General features: G+C 39.4%; 1 pseudogene; it reads right to left on the reverse strand.

Annotated features, from left to right (window-relative positions):
* Positions 1-21795: 21795 nt before the first annotated feature.
* Positions 21796-22196, reverse strand: LOC110560582 (trafficking protein particle complex subunit 2-like protein; annotated as a pseudogene).
* Positions 22197-22758: the final 562 nt, after the last annotated feature.

Here is a 22758-nt window from a genome sequence, read left to right on the forward strand (position 1 = left end):
CATACCTGCCCATACAAACACACAAACACACCCCAACTGACCTCCACACACATATGTACACACAACAATGTGCACCCAGACAAACAAACACACACAAAAAAATAGTTTAAGTTAGAAATAGAATTTGTGTCCTTCAGGAAAACAATGAAGATTTTTACATCTATGTATGTGAAGACTCAGCTGAATGAAAGAAAAACAGTGGCCTAAATTTTTTTTTCGTGTAATACTTGCCAAAATTCACAAAATACATCAGTTCACAGAACTTGGTTCTCTGCAGTCTCTAAGCATGAAACAAAGAAATATACCCTGTCACACAACCCAGGAATAATAATAACAAACAAAAAAAGTAAAGGGAAAGGAGGCAGAGGAAGAGAAGGGAGGAGCAAACAGAATTTAAACTAAGAAATTGAAACAATGGACTACAAGGGAATCTAAAGTGGGAAAGAAATAAAAGACATAGTCTGGATGGTGGAGACAATGATGAGCTAATGGAGGTCTGGGGTCTTTGTTACAGCTGTAGATCTCTACCTACATCCAACCTTGTGATTGTCTCCTGCTGTTGCCTAAAGTAGCATAATTTTCTCAATGACTTTTATTGAAAGGGCAAGCACCCTATCATTACCCAGGGTAGAGTTCCTTATCCTATCCAACATGTGACAAGCCCTTCATTGTCTGAAACTGCTGGGAGTATCAAACCTTATAGCTGCTGTGCTCTCTAAAGAGCATAGGAAATTCTACTCTGTGTTCTCTTTTATGCTGAGATAACCTGTTTCACACTCATCACAAAAGATACACGCACACACACACACACACACACACACATACTTCTTTCTTGTTGTAAGAGGGGAAACTTATCACAAAGTTATGGAGTGATTTACCCCACTAATGTATTGTTAATTAGACTCCTGCACTATAAACATTTAAATTCTATCTCATTATCAGAAGTCTTTAATAATAATAAAGAATATCACAAGAATCTCCTTTAATTTCTCTTTTTGGTATTGAAATTTAACTTTACTTGAAGTTCAAACTTTGATCCTTTGTTTTTGTTGTTGTTTTCTTTTTTCTTTCTTTCTTTTTTTTTTTTAGGGGTGAGCAAGAGGGCTCCTAGTTAATCAGAAATTATGCAGTTGAATTTTCCCCATTTGCAAAAATAACAGGGTCCATACTTCTATAATGCAATGGACAAGACTCTCCCTGGGAAACCACCTTTGTGATCATGGCTTCACCCCTAGGATACACTTGTATACCTGGACAATTTTTTCTCCCAGAAGTTGATCACCTTCTGTAGTATTTGGCCTTTCAATGTCTAGTTTGTAAACTTAACAGTGAGCTCTCATTCTCACTAGTCTCACTTCACATTACCAGCATTTTTACCAGTTCCTCAGGTATACTGTTTGGGTCTGACTTTCCTGTCCCACCTCCTTCAAGAGCATTGAGGAAGCACTTCAAAGCCAAAGAGAAACCCATGGTAAGCCATTTATGAAAAGCTGAACACTCTCAACTTTATAAGGAAACAACATAAAAAAGGATGCCCAAGTTGCTAAATCAAATTAAGAATAAATCTACTCAACTGTTAGGAGGTGAAAATAAATCTGTTCACCTTTCATACTTGGAACTGGAAATTCATATTGCATGGTGATCATGTGAATAAGACAGAGGAGAAATCATGTTTTTGGAGCCAGTACGTAACTCAATGTCAGTGAGAGAGGGGAAAGAAAGAAAGAGGGAAAGGTATAGGGAGAGGGAGAAGAAGAAGAGATTGTCAATGGATGTCCTGGGATTCCCCTCTGAACTCAGGGTAATCCTTCCCCTTCTCTGCGTATCATATTTCTGCCAATGACAATTTGGCATCTTATTCTTACTCTGTATAAATGATTTAAGACACAGTTCTTTCTAATCTGAGTAAACATTTACCGATTGGACTAATCTCTTGACAGTTGTTAATTCAATTAATGTTAGGCAAATACAGAGAATGCCATGTGTCAGCAGTGTGTCTACTACAAACACTCAAGCTATGCAATTAGCACATTTTAAAACCTAAGCTTACTAGAATAATGTTTGCACTGGCCAAAATGTTGAAAAACTATTTTTTCCAGCATCCTAGAACTTATCCACCTATTTCCTGATGTACTTTACCATTCTCTCCTGGTTTTTAATGAGAGGAAGTTTCTAGTAAGAGAATTTGTACTGTCAGGTTTACAGTAAGGAACATTAATCTGTAACCTCTGATTCCTTTTCTCATTGCTAAAAGAGTTTGTGCAGTTATCTCAGTGATGCTGTTTGTCTTCTTTCAAATTCAGAAGCACAAAGCATATCACCCTTGGGGGTGTTGAGCGTTTTTTGCAATAACATCTCAGATCAGCTAAAACATTAGAAAGATACATCCATACTCTGGTGTTTCAAGTCATATTTCCCACTGCTGCTTTGATGCATGCTACTGAAGTCCAAGCTGGGACCTCAAGGTAGAAACTCAAACCACCTGCCAATCACTTGTGCAGTGAGAGCAGCTGTTACCCATGCACAGGCTTATGCTCATAAATAAAATAAAACATACACAAAGTATCGCTTACATGTGAATAGAGAAAATAGAGATAACTATAAAATTCTGGGTAAGAAGTATAATACAAATACTTAATACATATGTACATATATACATGCATAGACATCAAAAATCTTAGGTTATTTATAGATACACATGTATTCGTGTATAGTGTGATCTTGCATATGCACATATGTATCATTCAACAAACTGTAATTTTGGTTCAATTTTGATGACGTGCCTGTCCTTTGACATGTATCTCTTTCATCTATATTTTATAATTTGTTGGCCTTCAGTTACTAAAAAAATTCCTACTAATTGTGTTGATTTATATGGTAAACTTGAAACAACTTAGAGTCACCTGGGAAGAGTCAACCTCAGTTGAATTATCTACATTAGACAATTATCTACATTGGCCTGAAGCCTTCTCTGTATGGAGTTTCTCTCTTTGCTGATGTAGTGAAAGCTCAGCCCACTGGCATTGCTTCTATCCCTAGGAAGGCAAACAAGGGTGGCACAAAAAAGGTAGCTGAGCACCAGCCTGGGAAAAAGCCAGAGGGGGAGGTTAATGCCTCCAGGTTCCTGCCCTGAGTTCTTGCTCTGTCTTCCCTCAGTGATAGACTGTGACCTGGAAGTGTTAGCTGAAAGAACCTATATGTTTATTTTAATGTGATTTATTACAGCAAAAAAATAAACCTAGAATACTAAAAAAAATGTTAGAATTATATGTATTTGTGTCTTATTATCAACATTTTTTAATTAAATTTTATTTTATTAATTACACTTTATTCACTTTGTATCCCCCCATAAGTCCCTCCCTCCTTGCCTCCTAGTCTCACCTTCCCCTCCCTCTTCTTCACTCATGCCCCTCCCCAAGTCCACTGATAAGGGAGGTCCTCCTTTCCTTCCTTCTGATCTTAGTCTATCAGATCACATCAGGAGTGGCTGCACTGTCATCTTCTGTGGCCTTGTTAGGCTGCTCCCCCTCAGGGGGAGGTGATCAAAGAGCAGGCCAATCAGATTATGTGAGAGGCAGTCCCTCTTCCCATTACTATGTAACCCACTTGGACACTAAAATGCCATGGGCTACATCTGTGCAGGGGTTCTAGGTTATCTCCATGCCTGGTACTTGGTTGGAGGACGAGTCTCTGGGAAGACCCCTGTGGTCAAATTTTCTGGTTCTGTTGCTCTCTTTGTGGGGTTCCTGTCCTCTCCAAATCTTACTATTTCCCACTTCTTACATAAGATTCCATGTACTCTGCCCAACCGTTGGCCGTAAGTCTCAGCATCTGCTTTGAGAGTCTGCAGGGCAGAGGCTTTCAGAGGCCCTCTGTGGCAGGTTTCTAGGTTGCTTCCTGTTTTCTCCTTCTTCTGATGTCCTTTCTCTTTGCCTTTTGGGATGGGGATTGAGCGTTTTAGTCAGGGTCCTCTCTCTTGATTAGATTCTTTAATGTACAGATTTTAGTAGGTTTATCCTATGTTATATGTCTATATGAGTATATACCGTGTGTGTCTTTCTGTTTCTGGGATAGCTCACTCAGGATGATCCTTTCCAGGTCCCACCATGAGGTGAGCAGCAGCAACTCCTGAAAAACACGGGCCATGCCGTGACTATTTGTGTCTTCTTTTCTGAATCTGCCCACCCATTTCTCTCTTGTCAAGATGAGTTTATCAGGTAATTGCATATAGCCCCTAACTGTCTTTTAGTTTGTTTCTACTTTGGCATTTGTTATGTCTACTGTTTTGATATTTTAGGTTTGTTTAATGTTTCTGTCCTAAATCCCTGAGGTGCACTGTTTTGTTGACTATCTAAAATTGTTCCAGTTGTTGATATAGGTGTTTGCTAGACAACTTCTTTTTTTGCTGTACTCACAGTATATCCCAAAGTATTTATATCTTGAGTTTTCTTATTTGTTTGTATGAAAATATTTTAATTTTTGTTTTTTTATAATTTAGTAGCGTGATTTTTCATTCTCTAAGATTTTTTCACAAATAGTCACACATTCTCAGTGACGTTTCTTCATCATCCTCTTGGATTTTTCACTGACCTTTGTTATTCTCCTCACCTCTGGGATCTGTCATAGAAAATCACCAGACAAGGCAACATTGACTTTCGATAGTTTCTTCAGATTACTCAGTAGTGTTGGTTTGGTGTTCCTGGTGAAGTTCTCAGGGAACAAATGAGGGAGTAATTACTCTAGTGGCTCTGACAGAATAATGCACATTCAGTGAATATCTGATGCTTTGCTGTAGCTCTTGGCAATGTAAATGAAAGCAGAGGAAGGCAGAGGGTGGTGGGCATTCCCTACACAATGACTCCAGTGAGTGGTGTGGTTAGCATATACTAGGCTCAAATTAAGAATTAAGTTAGGGTTTGTCAGCCAGAGGCCATGATTTCAGTTACATGAGAGGCTGAGGTAGGAGGACACATGTTTGAAGCCAGTCTGTGGAATATAGTGAGACCACATTTAAAGGATAAAAGCCCAGCTTCTCCTGCTTAGTAGTGTAACCTTGAATAAGCTACTTAGCTTCTTTCAGTGAGCCATTCATCCGTGAGATTCAAGTTTTGTTAAGTAGTGTTGACACAGAGGTGGCTTACTGAGCAAATAGCTAGGACATGGAAGCTGTTCAGCTGAGAGTCAGTATTCTCTACATTACAGTTGTCTTTGGGCTCCAACTTAGATCTCATACTTTCAATGTTATGGCTGAAACACTGATTTGAAGTCACACAGAATGTATGTGATCAAATTGTAAAAGTCAGAAAAATGAATAGAAACTTGTATATTTTGCTGTGAGATGGCAGAACAAACAAGATAAGAGACACAAACAGCATCTACGGAAGTATCTTGATATCTTCAGCAACTGCAACACATCCATGGAAATTCATTGTCTTGTGGCCATTGTCTTAATAGTTTGCGTCATAACCTTTGAAAACTCATCCAAATCATCTAACTTCAATTAGCTACCCAAATCAGAGAAAAAAGAAATGATTTTATATAAAAAATAAACTGATAAAAGGATGATAGATTGGGAAGATAATGAAACCATGTTTACATAATTATTGAACTCTTAGATGAAAAATGGCTCAGAAGAAACTGTTGGAAACTCTGAAACTGAATTTACAGATTGTTGAACACTGGCCAAGTGAGTACTGCAAATTGAACCCCAGACTTGTAGAAAAGTATGTCCCCTTAAGTACTGAGCTATATGTTCAGCTCCATAATTATTTCTTTTTCAAGAATTTATTTACACTTGAAAATGTAAGTAATAGTATTTATATCATGAACAAATTTGTCCCTAAACCAGACAATTAATGTGAGATTCAGCTTTTCAGTATAGTGCTAGGATACTTGACTCTGTTTCTCTCTCTCCCCCTCACTTCCCTCTCTGTTCCCTCTCATTTTCTTCTCTCTCTCTCTCCTCAATTTCTTCACCTATTTCTCTTTCTCTTTCTCTCTCTCTCTCCTTTCTTTCTGTGTGTGTGTGTGTGTGTGTGTGTGTGTGTGTGCGACAGAGAGAGAGAGAGAGAATTATTTTATGTCTATGTACAGTTATGTATAGTGGCCAAGGACAACCTTAAGTTTCTTCTTCAGGAACTGTCCACCTTGTTTCTATGATACAGTGTCTTTATGGGTCTTGGGGCTCACTAATGGAATTTGGCTGGACAGGTTGGCCACTAATCCTGTCTCTGCTTCCCCTGCTCTGGAACTACATGTGTGCCAGCACGTTCAACCTTTTTATAAGTTTGAGTCTAGAGATCCAGCTCAGGTCTACATGCTTGTAAATCCAGCCCTTTTCTAACATGTGTAAGAGGAGGTGTTTGATGGGGGTCAAACTGAAACCAACCAACCCAGGTAAATCTCTTTGAAGGGCACTTAGAAATGAAATGGGACCTAAATTCTGTGCTTCTCTATGGGACAGGAGCCTGGTCAAATGAGTTCTGAAAGCCAAAGGTAAGGAGAGGAACATGAGCATGGTGTCCGATAATGAAGTTTGGTGTCCAAGCAAGGACTTTGTGCAGATAAAGAAATACATGATTTCATTTCATCTCTAGCTTTAGGTACTAACATTCAAGGAGAGTGGAGACTCCTGTTCAAATAATTTGTCTTTTACTTGCCTTCTCATAAAATCAGGTCTTCTCTCTCTTCATGGAGGTCCACAGCACTTTCTGGTTTGCTATGAAATACATTAACATATTTCTGTATAGCTCCTTAGAAAATGATTCAAATGGCCACACCTCTTTCTATATATATTTCTTTTTTATTTAAATATCTTCACTTGTTTTTTTGTTGTTTGTTTGTTTGCTTGTTGGATTACTGTCAGATTGATATTCATAGCATTTTCTCATTGCTGTCCTAACTTCCAGAGATATTTGGTTGTGTTCTTAAATCTTAATATCTTCAATGGCCAAATTTTGACACGTAATTTAATCAATTTAAAATTTTAGGTTTCCTGAGCACAGGGGTGTTTTCTGAGACTGATTCTCCAATCAAGAACCATGCATGTGCAGAGGGAGGAGGGAGGGTGGGATTGGGAAAGGAAGAGGGAGGGGCTTATGGGGGGATGCAGAATGAATAAAGTGTAATTGATGAAAAATTTTAAAAAAAAGGGAAAATAATTTAAGAACCTTAAATGACTTTCAAAAGTGGAGGAAAACATGGAGTTAGTCAATTTACATGGAGCACGTCTCGCCCCTGGGGGCAATGTTCTCCTGAACCTACTCAGACCTCGGACACCACCACTGCTAGTTCTAGAACTGATGCAGGATGTTCCAACGAGGGAGTTAAGGCTTCTCATAATATTTCCTATAAGCCCACACCTGTTTGTTTATATCCCCCATTTCTATTCATTATTAGCCAGATAGAGCCAAGTAATTGTGGTAATGATACTTGCTTTTTTGCCCAATGCTGGAATGCTAGTAAATTTACTAGCTGGTTACTCGCATGCCTCGCTGGGTGCCTGTGCCCGTTGATGCCCCTCATGCTATGACTCTCTTCAGACAGAAAAGGGATCTTGGAACTACAGCCGCCATTGTTAGTGCCATCTCATTGGCGGCTGTTGGAGCTACCACCGCGGCATTAGCCATGAGTCATACTGTGCAGACTGCTCAGACCCTGAATAACATTTTAGCCAATGTAGCTCATGCCTTAGATGTACAAAAAGGAATTAATGCTCAACTAAAAGGAAGCTTGACGGTTTTCAATCAGAGGATTGACTTCCTGCAGGAGCAAATTGATACCCTATGGCAAATCACTCAACTTGGCTGTCAATGAAAGTATGCTGGACTTTGAGTCACTAGCATACAACATGAGAATTTTCCCTGTGCTGCAAATCTGTCTAAACAATTGTCTAGCTATATTTTAGGTAATTGGACTGGAGAATTCGATACTACGATGGAGCAGCTGAGAGTGGCCATTGTCACGGTAAATTCTACCAGAGTAGACACAGGACTAGCCACAGGATTATCATCATGGATTGCTGCAGCCATGAATCATCTGAAGGAATGGGCGGGCATGGGAGCGTTAGCAGGCCTTCTGGTGTTGGTCTCCTTGGTTTGCCTGTGGTATATGTGCAAGATTAGAGTCTCACAACAGTGTAATGCAGCCATGACCATTCAGGCCTTTACAGCCATTGAAGCAGGACAGTCTCTCCAAGCATGGTTGGCTACCATAAAAAGCTAAAATGTTACGCTCAGGATGCGAGGCTAAGCACTGCACTCAGGGTCAGCCGCTTTGGACCCAGAGAAGAGCATGTCTGATTGCATGCAGGTTGATGCCCCAGGTCCCGCCTCTGAGAAAAAGGTATCAGACGGGTCTGATGCTCTTTGGGTGGATGACACCTAAATGAATATCAGTACAAAATCCCAATTTATTTCTAATATCAGAGATCAGACCTCTACTCTTGCCTGATGCATCTAAAACAAAAAGGGGGAACTGTAGAGAGCTGCGTAATGCTGCACCTTAAAGATGGAGCTTGTTCCCACCTTCCACCTTCCCGATGGTGAGTGCTCTCTGTCACGAACAACTCCACATTTGGCTAAGGCTGAAGATCTGTCTTGCTTCCATATATGTGGACCTATCTGCATTGCCCATGTGGCATGCTGGGGTTGGCTACCCAGAGGCTATTTAAGCTGTGGGCTGGCTTTTTCCCCAGGGTCAGATAATTGTTCAAGGTTCCTGAATAAACTGCATTGAAAAAAAAAAAAAAAAAAAGGAACCATGCATGGAGATAACCTAGAACCCCTGCACAGATGTAGCCCATGGCAGCTCAGTCTCCAAATGGGCTCCCTAGCAAGCGGATCAGGGACTGGCTCTGACATGAACTCAGTGGCTGGCTCTTCAATCACCTCCCCCTGAGGGGGGAACAACTTTACCAAGATACAGAAAAAAAAAAAAAAAAAAAAAACAGCCAGTTTGATTGGACTGGGTAGGCTAGAGTCAGATGGAAGGGGAGGAAGCCCTCCCCTTGGAGAAGGGCATGAGAGGAGACAAGGGAAGCAGGATTGGAAGGGAGTGAGAGAAGGGGCTATAGCTGGGATACAAAGTGAATAAACTCTAATTTAAAAAGATTTTAGGTTTCACTGATTTTCTGTGGCTTTTAAGGTATTAAATTTATCAAGTAAACTTACATTTTAATATTTTTGAAAGTATTTTTCTCTTTTTTTAACCAATATTTTTTTATTTTATTTTAATTTTTTATTAATTACACATTATTTATTTTGTATTCCCCCTGTAGTTTCCTTGCTCCTCCCCTCCCAAACCCTCTCTTCCTTCTCCTTCTCCACGCATGTCCCTCCCCAAGTCCACTGGTAGGGGAGTGTGTTCTGTCTTTTACTGTCATCTATTTTATTCTTGACTTCTGCTGTACTGTTTACCTTACACTTCAGTTTTGCTGGATATTAGCTATCTTTCCAATTGTATTTTTATGAATATGAAAATAAAGACTTGTTAAAATTTAATGAGGCAGCAAATATTTGTTTTGTAATTTGTCACAGTGTCTCCTCAATATTAGCAGTTTTTGTAGTTTACAAAACATGTTAGGCTACACCTGTCAGAAGTTTTGTATTGTTATCTCATAAATTTATCACAACTCATTTTGGAGTCCCTAACTAGATTTTTTGTTTCACTGGACACTCTTTTTCTTTTACTTCTAATTTTACTATGAACTTCTGGAGCACTTTGGCTTATATTCAGTTCTTCCCACCTCCCCCCCCCCCGGGTCCTCTCCCAGTATTCCTGTACATCAGCATATGAGCAATGCCTGTTTACAGTTTCTTTTCTTTTTAGTTGGTTAAAAAAAACCTGCCTCCTGAACTGCATAGTCAGAACTCTGCCATTATGCACAGAGATACTGAAATACTGTTGTTTGTGAAGGGTCCAGTTTCCTGAAATCTTTGCTTTCTGAACACTGTGTTTTCCAGGTCACCCACAGCTGTTCCTGAAGGATCTTGTCCTCCGTGCTTAGACTTTTTGTTGAAGCCTTCTAGAGAACCTGTGACAAGGGTAGAGATATGGTTCAGTGGTTAAGAATCAGCACTGCTCTTGCAAAGGACCTTGATATGCAGAACTTACTTTGAAAGAATCACAACTACTTGTGACTCCAGCTCCAGGGAATCCAGTGTCTCCAGTGTCCTGCACCTTCATTCACAACCACAAACTCATACACAGACCAACACCCATATATAACTAATCAAAAATAAAGTAATTCTTACTATATATATGAGAGAGAGAGAGAGCTCACAAAGGCCACATGTCACAATCATTTCACTCTATTTGTTTTGGACTAATTTCATCATGGATATGGTTTGTCTGTAAATATCTATCAGACCTGTGTGACTGTCATTAATACAATTGATTTTACTTGTAAATTGTGTATGTAGATTTCTTACTTTACTATGAAAAACTGATTACCAATGTTCTAAAATAATTTTTATATTTGTCAATTATATATTCTTTAAATAGTATAAATAAATGTCTTCTAATGTGTTAAAATTTAACAGGCTGGAGTCTGAGGCAAGGAGATTAGGAATGTGAGCTTGGTTAAGCCATCCAGTGAGTTTGAGGATAGATTTAGCTACATAGTAAGGGTATATATAAAAAAAAAATTAAAAAAAGTGAAAATTGCTTTTAGATTTCATGGATTTTGCTTCTGAAAGATTTCTACACTATACTATGACATGGGTGCTATAGGGGGTTGTGTAGATGTTGGCCCCACCATTCTTGATTGTGACTTGACAGCCCAACCTAAGTGAGAAGACAACTGATATCAGGCATTAAGTTGTGTCATAATAATAGGAAATATGCTGGACAAAGGTCCCAGCTATTTATTTTAGGAACAAGCAAAGGTGAACCAAAGCAGTAAGAGTCCCAGCTGCCCTCTGAAACCTCCCACTCTCTCAGTTCAGACCCCACAGACTCAAACCTCTCAGATCTCTCATAACCTAACCCCTGTCCACCACTTGCTCCTACACTGGTGCCCCAGCGCCTACACCGGTGGCCACCTGCTGCTGAAGTACAGGCCACACCAGTCAGAAGAACAGTAATCTTTGGCTGGACCAAAAGCCATGCCCACCAGTCCAGCCTCCAAGTCTGAGGGAGACTCCCTGCTGGACCAGAGATCACAGGGGGAACCAGAAACACAGCCGACAAAGGCCACATCAGCCTCAACTGCAGGAACACTGTGTTCCTTCCAGCTGAAGGCTTGTCCTAATGTCCCAATGTCAACTTTCCCATGACTACCTTCAACTGCTGGTAACAGCCCTACTGCTGTTGGGACCACCCAACCTTGTCATTGCTCATGCTTTTTACTAATCTTTCCTTTGAAATCATCATTATATACTTATTTGTCCTGTATGGGTTTTTTTTTGTTTTGTTTTGTTTAATTCTTGACTAGAACATTTGTTCCATGGAAGAACATAACTTGCTCAAGTTTACACAAATACTGTGGGAATCCAAGGTTTTAGATCAAGGAAGACATTCTTGGGCAAATGCTTTCTACATCTCAAACCTTGTCCCCCAGCATCCCATGAGCTGGTTGGCTCAAGCAGGTATTTCAGTTGCCTCATTCTGGAGTATTTAACTGTCTCAGAGAGTACTGAATCATTGGTTTCTCTGTATCCCTTTGCTTACTGAGATGCTCCCTGACTGCGTGTTTATAATTTCTGCTCCCAGAGAACCTTGCATAGCAGTAGATAACCATGACATATAAATGTGCTTTACTGTTTTTGAGAAAATAATTCACCTCAATTCTGAAAACTCATTTATGGAAAAGGCTCATTAGTGCGATGAGAACCCGAGAGCACAGAGTTGTAGAGTGACATTTAACTTCTTCTGAAGTGAGCTGTAGTTTTATTTCCTGTTTAAGATGACACCATAGTCCAGCACAGATGATGGAAATTTGTATCAAAGAGGACTATTCTCCTATTCCACAAAATAAAGAAATTGCTTTCTCACCCCATTAGCCATTGCCCCCTCTAGCCAAGGTTGGAGACAGTGTTTGAGAACTCTGCTCCAGGACTTCATGTCATAGGAAAAATTTATCTAACCAATGACAATAATACTTCTGAATTGGACTAACATTTTAGATGTTCTACTTTCACTTCTGAAAAAGTGCATTTTATGATGTGCTTAAAATGTAATCATTTTCACACACCCACAGACAAACACACCCAGACACATGCATACACAGACATAAACACATACATACAGAAACATACACACACATTCAAACATACAGACAAATTCTCACAGTCATTCACACACAGAAAACTTGTAAACTCACAAAAAGACAGTCACAGAGTCAAGTACAAAAACACTTGCACACACAAAGGAACATATACACAAAAAGAACCACACACATTTTCACATACACATGAACATATACACACACTGACAGACACACAAATTCATTCACAGACAGAAACACTCAAATGCACATACACATGTACACATAAACATACATGCAACATACATACACAATATTCAGAAACACAAACATACTCACAGATATATACATATATAAACTCTGATACACACAAACACATCTATGCACACATGCAAACATATATAGACAAAGTGACACAAAAAAACACATATACTCTCACACACACAGACATGCACACACAGACATGCAGTCATTCACACACACACACACACACACACACACACACACACACACACACGTAAACACGCCTACTGGTGTGGGTGGGAACTTGAGAACTAGAAGAGGGCCCTGCTGCAGTTGCAGCACTGAATGTAGCTTCTCTCTGAGATCTCCGACTTGACTGTCAGCCTGTGTCCGTGGTTATCTGAAAGTATTTCACCAGAAAATGAACAGGAATTTGTATGTAACTCAGTTGCAGGTCCATCAGTTTGTTCTCTGACATGAAATTGCTGGTTTTAAGCGCATGAATTTGTCTTAAATATCCTCACAGTAGTATGTTCTGGTTGTGTTGAACACTTTGAGACCACTTATTTTTCAGGAAGAAAAAAAAAAAAAAAAAAAACACTGGTCAGGCTTCATTATCGACTCAGTCCAAGGAGAAAAACCTCAAAGAATGCTTTCTTCTCTGTCCTAGTTTTGAAATCACTCCATATCTGGACACTTCTGCTACTTTAGTTTGGTTTTAAAGTAAGTGTTGTCTCCAGTATTTGTTGTTTTACACACACACACACACACACACCTGTCACTATACCTCTTTCCCTCTGCCTCTTCACATTAATCTTCCTGGAGTTAACACAAACATATGGACAATGGTCACTCGTTTATTTATGCTTTCATTTTTTAAAGTATTATTTTAAATCATGAGTGTGTGTGTCCGTCTCAGTGTGGTATGTGCACATGAATTAGTGACAGGGAGACCAGAAGGGTGCATTGTATTGGTGTTAGAATCACAGGCAGTTGTGAGCTGCAAGTATGTGGGTTCACAAGCCCTCAGCAAAGCAGCTCTCAACCTATGGGTCATGACCTTTTGAGTGGGGTCCCAGGGTAGCCTAAGACCATAGGAAAACACAGATATTTGTCTTAGGATTCATAACAGTAGCAAAACTACAGTTATGAAGTAGCAATGAAACAATTTTATGTTGGGGGTCCCCACAATACCAGAAACTATATTAAAAGGTTGCAGCCTTTTAATGGGGCAGCCTTGCTAGGCCACAGAGTAGGACATTGCAGCCAGTCCTGATGAGACCTGATAAACTAGAGTCAGATAGAAGAAGAGGAGGACCTCCCCTATCAGTGGACTTAGAGGTGAGCATGGGAGGAGATGAGGGAGAGAGGGGGGATTGGGAGGAAATGAGGGAAGGGGCTATAACTGATATAGAAAGTTAATAAACTGTAATTAATACAAAAAATAAAAATAAATAAAAAAAGAAAAAAACATTTGCACAAGTAGGAAGGTTGAGAACCACTGCCTCCACAAGAGTAGCAAACACTCTTAAAGGCTGAGCCATTGCTTTAACACCTTCTTTGTTTTAATACTGCACATATGGCATCTTTTCTTGGAGTTTTGTTTCATAAAAATAAAATCCCTAAATATTTACCTTGACATTGGCCATAAGAAAACAGTGAACTTAGCTAACTCACTGAAAAATAACATCTAAGATTGCTGTCTTGAAGTTGTTGAGTGCAGAATCCTTGCTGAGTTCTTACGAACCTCACTGTAACCAAAATTCTTGGAAATATTTCAATTCAGGTTATAGTCTCAAGAATGTAAAAGTGAAGAAAAAGGAAACTGAGTCAGGGTATGAGGGAGAATGTGTGCTAGCTGCCATTGGACCAATGGTGACTGCAACTGTGGAGTTTCCTTCAGAGAAACCAGGCAACTTCAGAGTTAAATCTGATAAAAAACTGTCCAATATTCAACCAACTAATGACTTTTCTTGAAGAGAAAAGTCACTTCTATTTGGATAAGTTTTAATTTTCTAATTTAACAACTTCAGATAAAACCAAAAGTTAAATTGAATTCAGGATTTGGTGCAGTATCAGGCAGTGATAAACCCACAAATTTATGTGATTTTGCTGTATTTAATCTAAGAATGTTAACAGAAAATAAATGAGTAACATTTTAATATGCCCATAATATTTAATGACTGTTTGTTTGTTTTTACTTAAAAAACAGTTTCTCTAATAGATTCACTGACAGATGCACTGCAGTACAGCCTATGTCTGTGGACAGGTTTCAGTGTTAGGATGCTGCTGGTAGTAGAATCACTTGAGTTAAAGTAAATATGCATCAGAGTTTTCACAAATAGTTTACTGGAACTTTTTCTCCTGGGTTGATTTATTTACGATATGTGTTTTTGTTTTGTTTGTTTGTTTGTTTAAACATCAAATTGTACTTTTTGTGGTTCTCAGGGTCAGACGCGTGGCCTAGTGCATCCATTGACAATGTTGCCCAACTGAGTATGCTTACAGTTCACACCTGCATATCCAGTCAAGGAAGTGTGCACTAGCAGGCATCTATGATGGAAACCACAGGCTGTGTTAGTGAGGGCTGTTTTCTAATAGCAGAAAGAGAAGCAGGGCATGTAGCTTGAGATTGCAAAACCTTTGATAGTCCCAGGATGTGCTAGCAAATCCTTGTGTTATTTAACTTAGATTTGATGTTCATGTGAACATTGTAACTGATAGGTTGTACAAGTCATAAAATTGTGTCATCACTCAGAAATATTATTTTCTTTTTAAAAATTAAAGGAGATTTAAGTACTGTGTAATTTGCCATCACAACCTTTGTAGATTAAAAAAATGTTATTTTCTTGGTGTTTAATTGTCTTTTCATTGGATTTTGTTATTGGTTTTACATTTAGTCAACCCTTTTGTTTGAATGGTTCCTTTTCACAAATGAGTCTATCAGACAATTAAAAAGGATCCTAGTTGTTGTGATTAAATAATTATCGCAGCTAGCTCATAGTAGCTTTTAACAAACTCAGGTAGAGCTATCCTCCTGCGCAGACATTTGCCAGCTCTGCCACTGCTGTCAGAAGTTCAGGGTGGTGGGCTGAGGTTCATCACAGTGACTAATGGGAGCTCTTGTTTACAGAGTAAAGAGCGGGACTTCTGGGGTTGACAGTGACCAAGAAAAGAGTTCAGACTGCAGCTAAGCTCACAAATAGGCTTAGCTGTCCTATGGCAAGGGACAAACATGTGTGTCTAGATCTCTAGAACTGTCAACAACACTCGAAAGTTAGATCAAAACGAGGAGTCAAAACACTGCAACAGACTTTCCAAGTCCACAGATAACTCAACTGTGACTTGTATTTAAAATGAATTAAATATATGTAATATGAATCTGGGACATAGGGGAATTGGATAAGTAAGGCTCAAGAAGATGGTGTGAAGAGCCAGCTCTGGGGAATGAGTGATGGATGTTGCTTCTTTCTCTTTAGGTAATGTCAGTTTCAGGAGGGTTTTGTTTGGTTTGGTTGGGTTGGGTTTTTCTTCAGAAAGAACTGAGTTTGCTTGCTTGCTGTGATTTTCTCTGCTGGTGTTGGCTGATTAGTGAAAGCAACTGCTACTCTCAGTCTTCACAGAGTCTGCCTGGTTGTACAAGCAAGATAGTCAACTCACTGTCTAACTGCTTAGTCACGTTCACAGTCTGGTGTGTCACATGGTCCCATCAGGCTTCTCAGACAAGCAAGACTATAGATAATATTTTGACAGTCTCTAGGAGATGAAGACCATTAGGTGTTCTCTTATCCAAGGAAAAGGCAGTTTCTGGGAAGTTTCACTTATTCACACGCATAAAATTCTGTGATGGAGCTGAGCAAAGCTAGCTCTGTCATCTTCATCTTCATTGTACTCCAGAGTAAGACTGTCTGCTGGGGATGTCAGCATACCAATGCAGGGTAGATGATAACCATTCCCAGGATACCCCTAGACTCCTTAGCCATTTAATGTGTGTTTCAACACTTCTCACCTGGGAAGAAACTGGGAACTGAGGTAATTCCCCTCGGGAGGATTTTTACCTGTAATTTTGAACTTAGCCAAGGTTATGATGATTGACAGCTCCATCCACTCTGATCTTGATCATCCCAGGCAGCTAGTCATGACAACACCACCAAGATCTTTAGGAATTTTCTTAAAATTGTACCATCACAGTTTTTTTTTCTGTTTGTTTTTTTTTAATTTTTTATTTAACTTTTATTAATTACACTTTATTCCTTTTGTATCCCCCCATAAGCCCCTTCCTCCTCCCCTCCCTGTCCCACCCTCCCCCCCTTTCTGCATGCATGCCTCTCCCCAAGTCCACTGATAGGGGAGGTCCTCCTCTCCTACTTTCTGATCCATCACAGTTTTAATTGTTAATTAAACCATGATGTCTCTTCTTTCTTCACTGATATGTTCTAAGATTTTTTTTTCTCATTTACTCTTCTACTTTTCATAGTCTTCTTTTAGGATACACTTGTGAAGTACTTGTCAAAGTTTTAAATTTTTGTTATTTATTTAATTATTTATTCATTACAATTTATTCATTTTGTATCCCCACTGCAGCCCCCTCCCTAGTCTCCTGCTAGTCCCACCCACCCTTCCTTTTCTCCCCCTTTGCCCTTTCCCTAGTACTCTCATGAGGGAGGACCTCCTCCCCTTCTAATTGACCCTAGTTTATCAAGTCTCATCAGGGCGAGCTGCATCATCTTCCTCTGTGGTCTGGCAAGGCTGTAACCCCAAGGGGGAGAAAATGTAAATAGACCCATATTTATCACCCTGCACAAAAATGAAGTCCAAGTGGATCAAGAATTTCAACATAAAACCAGACACACTAAATCTGTTAGAAGAAAAATTGGGGAAGAGCCTTGACCTCATTGGCACAGGAGACAACTTCCCGAAGAGAACGCCAACAGAACAGGCTCCAATATCAACAAACAAACTTTTAATTTTAGAACTCCTATTGTGTATCCAGCCAATTATGCTTAATATATATGTATGTATATACATATAAAAGATATAATTGATAGAAAATAACCTATATATCTCTCCCTTGATATTATATTTCAAATTTCATAAGAGCCTTTGCTACTCACCCATTCTATGTTTTCATTTTTTGTTTTATGCTTCATGCTTCTAACACCATTAGAAGGCTAAAGACACTTTTTCCAGAGCTTACTGGAGACTTTGTTATTGTTTTCAGGACATAAAACATTCAATTTTAAGAACAATTTGGTAAATGTTTAACCACAATTATACACAAAAGTGATTTTATTGCTTAAATGGCAGCTTTAAAAACATATTTAAGACACAGTTCTTCAATATAATTCTGCAATTGTTCTTTATGATCCTTCCAGAGTGATTGAAGTTGGCTAATTGAATATTTAACTAATTATATGAAGAACTGAATCTCTTCTCATTTCCAGGATGAAGGTCATTTCATCTCAGAATCTCTGCTAATAGCTGTGGGTGTGAAGTTCCTCTGCAACAGCTGAGCTCATTTGAATATTTTAATGAAGAAACAAAGCAAACAGGAGTTATTATACATCACAGTGTTTACTTCTGAGGGAATTGTGATTTATCAGCCAATCTACTCCTTGTTTACAAGAGTACTGGGATATATATTTCCTCTATTAGGACCATCAGAAACCTGTGAAAGTGAGAAACCTGGACATTTTATGACTGTTTAGGGATTTAAGCCATATCTCATCACATTCACACCAGATCAACTAGTTGATTCTAATTAGAGAAAGAAAAGCTCCTGGAGATATTTCAAATAAATGACTTCGATACCTAAGACATTACAGAACACACAGTTAAGGGATCTTGGCAGGCTTTTTAATTTGTTTATGCATTGCTTTTAAATTAATACCCTTGAGACATTAGATGATTTTCTTGTGATAATATAGTAAATTACTGTCACAATTATTACCAGAAATGGCCATAAATGAGTTTATGTGTGTTTTAAAATTTTACTTTTAGGTTTATTGTTGTATAATGATCTTTAATTACTATTTCATAGCTTCTTATTAAATAAAATAATTTCTCAAAATGTTAAATAGCATACCACTGTAACAGAGGGACTAACACTATCCAGATATAAGATTTAAAACTGAGTTAAATACAATTACTCAGCCAAAGAGACCACTGCGGTTTGTTGTCATCTGTTTTGTCCCCAGTAAACAAACTCTCCAGTAAAACTCATCCATCAGAATGAGTTAAAGATGTAGGCACTGTTTTTTCCTCTACTTTATTTGGGGTTCCTAAACCTCGACCTCCCTTCTGTTCTCCCAACACTAGGTAGAAGAGAAAGAATGTTAGAAGGGAAAGGGGAAATATACATGTTCTTTTCATCTCTGGATCCTGATCTAACAAGCATACAACGGATACTCATGCATATTATACATATATAAATGCACACGTGGATGTAGTATAACATGCATAAAGGAGAATATGAAAGAATAAAGGGTAGGTGATGAACGACTGAATAAAAGTGATGAATATAAGTCACACAAGAGAAAACAAGCTGTTTTTCTAGCTCCAAATCCTTCATGGATTTTTTTTTAAATTTTTTTGGTAAGATAAAAGCACAAAAATATATTTGATAATGAAAGTCTAAAATCAAATGTGAAGATACTCAGCTTCAAAATGGTGTTTAAACTGTACAAAAATTCAACAAGATGAAAAACTTTGGGTCTCATTAAGTTTTTGTTTGCTTGTTTGTTTTCAAATTCTTATTTCATTTTTTTCTCTCTCTCCTTTGGTTTTTGAAGACAGGGTTTCTCTGTGTAGCCTTGGCTGTCCTAGACTTGCTTTGTAGACCAGACTAGACGCGAAATTACAGTGATCTGCCTGCCTCTGCATCCCAGAATGCTGTAATGATAGGCATGTGCCACCATGCCCTGTCATTTAAACATTCTTAATAATAATGTTTAATTATAAAGAGTTCTACACATGGTTCTGTATCAACTTTCACCCAATACAATCTAACTTACTATGTGTTACTACCATTAAGTGGTTTAAAAAGTAATATACAATACACATGTATTAAATTTGTCTAGTAAAGATTAGGGGGATTATTAAAAGCTTACAACCAAAACTTCCAAAGTTGTCTAGTAAAATAACTTATATGGTTTGATATAAGGCTAAATAACACTTTTGTTATTCAACAAAATAATGGATGGAATCCTCACCAACTGAAGAGAGGGGAGGGACAGTTTTTTTGTTTGTTTTATTTTTTGTTTGCCTTTTTGTTTTTTCTGCCATCTATAGTTTCTCATCACATATGGTGCCCTACATGTCTATTTACCCCTTCCAAACATGGAGAAGCTCAGAAAAGAAACAGCCCTGGTGGGTCTTTTTAAATTTTAGAGAAACGGATGTATGTATTTACTAGCTAACCCCTTGATTAACAGTTACTTGAAATTAACATTTTACATTGTCTGAAAATTGAACAATGTTAAATTAATTAATACAATGTTAGATGTTAATGTTACACAATGAATGTTAATTAACAGTCACCTGAAATTAATATTTCATATTATTTGAATGTTAAGCTTCAGGAGCAAAAGGCATATTACATCAAATCAAAATTTTCATAGCTTTCAGGTAAAAAATACACCACTTTGGCCAAGCTTCCTTCTAAGAATTGGGTAGTCATATTTATTTAGTTCCTTACAAATTAGTTTTCCATCATTTTAGTAGAGAAACCTTTCCCAAGACATCAAAAGGGTTTTCTCTCTCTCTCTTTCTTTACATAATAAATAGATAAATCTTTCAAAAAAGATCTTTCCAGCAGGTTTCTCCCAATACCACACTTTACATGCCTTAACTATCTTCCCTGGTGTGAAAGGAAGGGGAACAAATGACATTTGGCCAAGTTTGTGTCCAGCAAGACAAGGCTCTGTCTGCAACGAGGGAAGGGAGAAATAATGGGGAACAAGATGCAGGCCCCAGTGCAGCTAATACTCAGGTGGGGCGAACCCCCCTTAAAAAACTCAAGATCCCTGCGGCGGGGAGCAGCCTTACCAGGCCACAGAGGAAGACAATGCCACTCCTGATGAGACCTGACAGACTAAGATCAGAAGGAAGGAAAAGAAGACCTCCCCTACCAGTGGACTTGGGGAGGGGCATGCGTGGAGAAGGAGGAAGGGAGGAATTGGGAGGGGAGGAGGGAGGGAACTAGAGGGGGGATGCCAAGTAAATAAAGTGTGATTAATAAAAAAAAAATCAAAATCCCAAGATTCCACTTCACGGTGTTCCTTCCCTTGCCAAACCCAACTTTCTGCTAACCGCGTGCATCTGGGCTCCTTCTATGGCAGTCGGCTGCTTTTTTAACTTCTCAGCCCAACTTTACCTGCCACTTATATCAGGTGGACAGTCTGGCTTCTTCTTGCATTCTGTAACAACCATGCACTTGGAGAGAAGCCCTAAGATGCACAGAGAGAGGCTCTCTTACTCCACCCAGCTCATGTAGACAAATTACATGGACACTCTTCAGGGAAGGGGGAGTCTTTGCTGATGACTTGGGGAAGCCAGAGACTCTGAAGACAGCATGGAACAGAGACATCTGAAGGGAACTCAGATCCAGGGCAAGTCCTATAAATAGTCTCTGCAATCTCCCAGGACAACACTATTTAGCCGCCACACTGTCCAGTGGCACAGGAGCCAGAATCAGGCATCGACTCCACACAGGTTCTCTGGGAGGAGCCTGGTTTGTCCTTGTGGGTGCATGGCCTAGGAGCACTACTGCAGACCTGCTGACCTCCGTGATACTGACACACAGGAAAGACTCCTAGAGATTCTCAGCTGCTTCGATGATGTGTTCTATGAGGCTTTACAAATTTTACCACCTCCTCAGGCTAGGATTGGTCACAAGCGCTGGGAAAAATGCCAGCAATGTATGGTAGTTTAGAATGTTGAGGGCCCTTGCCCTAAAGGTGTGGGCCTATTTGCCTTGGATTGCCTCCATCCTCTGGGGCTGGCTCTAGGCTCCCCATACCCTGTACCCTTCTGGACCACCCACCTGCTCGACAATGGAGGCCCACAGCCTCCTGTGCTCAGCATGCTTCTTCACTGGTTACGGTCACAACTCCTACATTGCTCCAGAGCCTCTGAGACCAGCTAGCAGGTCCTCAGCTGAGCCCTCTTTACCGATACAGAATGACAGAATAGATTGCACCTTGTGAGGCCTTTAGTAGACAGGCACAGGACACACAGCCCTGCCCACATGTTACACTCAGGGAGAGGAAAGGGAATAAATAAATAATCGTCATCAAACACAGGTGAATACAGGCTTCTCTTCCAGGTGACTGGGGCAGAGGTCCCGCTCAGCATACCTGGATCATCATGGAAGTTACCATGTTATCGAAGGCCCTCGACTGGATGTGGTCTCCAGGGTTGTAGAATGGGTTGCACAGCACATCTGTGTGGGAGTTACTCAGCTTCCGGATCTCATTGTCTCTGAGGGCTGTATTGGAGGAATCCACCACCATGAGAAACTTTACCTTGGAAATGTTCACATAGCCGTATGCCTCGTAGTTCTTGGGTAGAGCAGGCCCAGGTACAGCTCCCGCTGGCCCACCAGTGCTTTTCCCATGGCAGAGATCTTCTCATCTACCACGTCCAGGGATGTGTGCACCATGTAGTGGAACGTGAGCTCACTCTCTGTGGGAGTGCTCCGGATGTACAGAGGGTAATTCTCCTTGGCGATCGCCATGCACACCGCCATACTGGCAGGCCAGTTTTTTATACAGTTTAGCATATAGACTTTATCAACTCAAGCTAAAATCTTGATATTTTCAACATGTCGAGATTGTTCTGTGTTGTCTCCTTTTTATTGTCAGATCTCTGTAACTGTGTGTCTGAGTGTCTGCGTGTGTATCCGTGTCTCTGTGTGCATGTGTGTACATGTGTGCATATTTGTTTTATAGGCTTGCACTTAGTTAAACTCAAGGTCTTTTGTAGATTCTACATTTGTTTTGACAGAATGAGCAGCAGGTAAGCTTTTCCACAGTAAACTATAAGAGCATGTCCTGCGTGTCAAACACCATGTTTGAAATCATATTCTGTATTTTATTTTTTCTTTTTTTCCTCAGAATCAAGAGATATATTTTAAATTATTGGCAGTTGTCCTCTGTGGTGGTAAAAAGGAGAGGAATAAAATTCTATTGTCTAATGTTCGAAGGTATAGAAACATCATGTGAAAATAAGTATGAGCATCTAAGGATAGACATTTTCCTGTACTGATCCCAACAGCAACATTATTCCTCTCGGATGATTTGCTGGATATT

The sequence above is a fragment of the Meriones unguiculatus genome, chromosome 14 (genome assembly GCF_030254825.1).
Source record: "Meriones unguiculatus strain TT.TT164.6M chromosome 14, Bangor_MerUng_6.1, whole genome shotgun sequence".
Classification (NCBI taxonomy): Eukaryota; Metazoa; Chordata; class Mammalia; order Rodentia; family Muridae; genus Meriones; species Meriones unguiculatus.